Below are 4,358 nucleotides of genomic sequence, written 5' to 3' on the forward strand. Positions count from 1 at the left end.
AAAAATTCTTTACAGGTGTGGATGTTCTCACATGGACAGAAGAAACACAGACGTGAGGTTTCCTTTACACACGTACATAGAAAATTATAAGTGTGTATATTATACGTGTACAACTTGGTAAACTTTCAGAAACTTAAAACTGCTCTGTAACTATCACTAGATCAAGAAATCGAAAATTCCAGGATTCCAAGACCTCCTTCACACTCCCACTGGAATCATAGCCCCCATAATAAACAGCATGAATGAGTTTTGCCTGTTTTTGTGCTGTCTGTAAGTGAAATATACATCAAATGAATCTACAAATGAAATCACTTGATATGTACTCATTTGGATCTGGTTTTACAGTCACTCTAAGTTACGTTTGTGAATTTCATTCAGATCTTTGCATGTGGTTACAAATTGTTTAGTCTTCTTACTGTCACATGAAATTTCCACAATTTACTTATCCATTGTACTATTGATGAGCATTTGGATTGTTTTCAGGTCTGAGCTCTTATAAATAGTGCTGCTAAAAATTTCATGAAATTTTTAGGCAATATTTTTAACACAGTTTTGTTGTTTTTTTTAAAGTCAGAGTTCCAAATTCTTGGAGGTAGCCAAGTGCTACCATGTAACCAAATGATCACCACCTTTGGTTACTCCTACTCAGAGCCCCAAAGTCCACCAGATATCTTGGGAATCATTTTTTCTACCTTATAGTTACAAAGCAGAATGAGCTTGAGTTTGTGGGGGAGAAAGACGCTTTCTGTAACTGAATCACTCTCATTGTTCATCTTTCTGGCACAGACCAAAATGCATTTAGTTTTGTTTTCTGTGGTGTTTTGTTCTCTTTTTCTCTTCTTTCAAAGACAAACACAGTTAATTTGGAAAAGCACAACTGTTTTTCCCCCTCTGTTTCTTTATAAAGTAGTTTTAACTAAAACACAACTAAAGGAGACTCACTGAGAGTTAAGTCCTATCATGCTACTCCTGCTCAGATCCCTCTAGTGGCTTCACATCTCTAAGCAAAAGTCAAAGTCTTACAATCACTTATATACGAGGCCCATTGGATCTTGTTCAGCCCCTACACACACTATCTCCCTATGCTCTGCCCAGTGTGCTCCTGGCTAGGCACCAAGTGTATGCTCCACCTCAGGGTCTTTGCCCCTGCTCGTTTTTCCTCCTGGATCATCTTCACCCTCTACCACCCCCATAACTGCATACATCTTCATTTACTTCCTTCAAATATCCAAGTAAGCCTTTCCTGGCCACTGTATCTTAAATGGAAAGCACTATCACCCGCCCACACCCCATGCACATGCACACTTGCTATCCCTTTCTTCCTTTCTTTTTTGTGGGGTTATTTTTTTTTTTTTTGCCTTTCTATTTCCACTAACATACCATACATTTTACTTATTTAGGTAGTTTATTCTTTGCTTCCCTACAAAAAGTAAGCTGTATGGGGGCAGGAGTTTTTGTCTATATCATTCATTGCTATATTACCAGCTCCTAGAATAATATCTGGCACATAGTAGGTGCACAACAAAAACTTACTGAAAAAAGTAATTGCACCCTAAAAGTAAGTCCCATCATCATGCTCCTTCCTTGTTATTATTCAAATCTCTTCTCAACAATCATCACTACCCACCCTACTAAAGTGGCCCTTCCTGCAAGTCATTCTCTATGACTTTTTTAAGATTTTTTTTTTTAGGATTTTATTAATTTATTTTTAGAGAGATAGGAATGGAGGGAGAAGGGGAAGGAGAGAAACATCGATATGGGGAGAGATACATCGACTGGTTGCCTCTCACATGACCTGAGTCATGGACCTGGCCCACAAACCAGGCATGTGCCCTGACTGGGAATCAAACCACCAACCCTTTGGCTCACAGGCCGGCACTCAATTCACTGAGCAATGCCTTTATTCCAATTTATTTCTTCATAGCGTTCACTACTGTCAAATTTTATTATTCAGATATTTGTTTACTTTAAAGAATTAACTATTTGTCTTGCCCATTTGAAGGTAAACACCATGAGGGCAAGGGCAAAGAGTTTTTCCTGTTCATGTGTTTCCCATTATGTTTCCTCAGCTTTCTTTTTTTTTTTAATCAAAAATCACTTGGCCACATATGTGTGGTTCTATTTCTGAATGCTTGATGCTCTTCCACTGATTTATATGAGTGTCCTTACTCTAATATCACATTGTCTGAACTAATGTACAACTTTAGAATAAGTCAAGAAATCAGGTCATATATTAATTTCCTCCAAAAATCTTTCTGGGATTGTGATTCAAATTGTATTGAACTTAAAATCAGTTTAGAGAGAGCTGATTTCTTACCAATATTTAATTCAAGCCATTCAGGAATGTATATCAGAAGATTCCATAAGCAGTAGTGACCCACACCCTGTTCCCTGGCAGCACTCCGGGAACTTGGAAAGACCTGAAAGGGAAAGGGGCTTTACACTTTTAAGCCTCATCAGATGCCCTTACACCAGCAGTGGCCCCAAAGGTCCAGAAACCACTAATCCTAAAGAAATCGTAGTCGGAGGCAATGAGTATCTCAGCAGTGATTCAGAACGGGTAAGGATCAATGACGGGCGAGGCAGAACACTTGCTCATTGGCCGAAGGTCTGAGTTCTCTGTGCTACTCTAGATTTCAACTCCAAAAAAATTGGACTTGAATTTCTCAACAGTCCAATGATGTGGGAGGCATAGAGTAGAAGTTGGTAAGAGAAAAATAACTAAATTAAATGTATTAGTCTGGGTTCTCCAGAAAAACAGAACCAATAGGATAGAGATAAAGAGAGGAACAAAGATAGGGATATGTAAAGAGATTTCTATTTTTTAGTATATTTTATTGATTATGCTATTACAGTTGTCCCATTTTCCCCCCTTCATTCCCCTCCAACCTGCACACCCTCTCCCACCCACATTCCCCTCCTTTAGTTCATGTCCATGTGTCATAAGTTCTTTAGCTTCTACATTTCCCATACTGTTCTTGCCCTCCCCATCTATTTTCTACCTACCATCTATGCTACTTATTCTCTGTACCTTTTTCCCCTCTCTCCCCCTCCCACTCCCCTGTTGCTAACCCTCCAGGTGATCTCCATTTCTGTGCTCTGTTCCTGTTCTAATTCTTTATTTTTATTTTTATTTTAGGTGTGGTTGTTAATCATTGTGAGTTTGCTGTCATTTTACTATACATGTTTTTTATCTTCTTTTTCTTAGATAAGTCCCTTTAACATTTCATATAATATGGGCTTAGTGATGATGAACTCCTTTAACTTTATGTTATCTGGGAAGCACTTTATCTGCCCTCCCATTCTAAGTGATAACTTTGCTTAACAGAGTAATCTTGTATGTAGGTCCTTGCCTTTATTGACTTGGAATACTTCTTTCCAGTCCCTTCTTGCCTGCAAGGTCTCTTCTGAGAAATCAGCTGACAGTCTGATGGGAACTCCTTTGTAGGTGACTGTCTCCTTGTCTCTTGATGTTTCTAGGAGTATCTCCTTCATTTTTACCTTGGCTAATGTAATTATGATGTGCCTTGGTGTGTTCTTCCTTGGGTCCAACTTCTTTGGGACTCTCTGAGCTTCCTGGACTTCCTGGAAGTCTATTTCCTTTGTCAGATTGGGGAAGTTCTCCTTTATTATTTGTTCAAATAACTTTCCCACTTGTTGCTCTACCTCTTCTCCTTCTGGTACCCCTATAATTCAGATGTTGGAACATTTAAAGATGTCCTGGAGGTTCCTAAGCATCTCCTCACTTTTTGAATTCTTGTTTCTTCATTCTTTTCTGTTTGGTTGTTTCTTTCTTCCTTCTGGTCCACTCCATTGATTTAAGTCCCAGTTTCCTTCCCATCACCATTGGTTCCCTGTGAATTTTCCTTCATTTCACTTAAGCGTAGGCTTCATTTTTCTTCATCTAGTTTGTGACCAAATTCAACCAATTCTGTGAGCATCCTGATCACCAGTGCTTTGAACTGTGCATCTGATAGGTTGGCTATCTCTTGGTCACTTAGTTGTATTTGTTCTGGAGCTTTGATCTGTTCTTCCATTTGGGCCATTGTTTTTTTTGTTTTTTTTTGTCTTGACTTGCATGTTATGCAGTGAGGGGCGGAGCCTTAGGTGTTCACCAGGGTGGGTCAAGCCAGTTGCTGGGTTGTGATGCTGTATGTGGGGGTGGGGTCTAGGAGGGAACAATGGTGCTTGCTAAGCTCTCTGTCGGATTTCATTCCCTTCCGCCGCTTCCCCCAAACAAACTGGGCCCTTTTGGTGCTGATTCCTGTGTAGGTGGGCTTGTGCACATTCTAGGACCCTGTGGGTCTCTCCAACGAACTCTCCTGTGAGGCTGGGAGTCTCTCCCAGCACCTCAACCC

The sequence above is a fragment of the Phyllostomus hastatus genome, unplaced genomic scaffold, assembly GCF_019186645.2.
Source record: "Phyllostomus hastatus isolate PE091 unplaced genomic scaffold, TTU_PhHast_1.1 phas_contig_209, whole genome shotgun sequence".
Taxonomy (NCBI): Eukaryota; Metazoa; Chordata; class Mammalia; order Chiroptera; family Phyllostomidae; genus Phyllostomus; species Phyllostomus hastatus.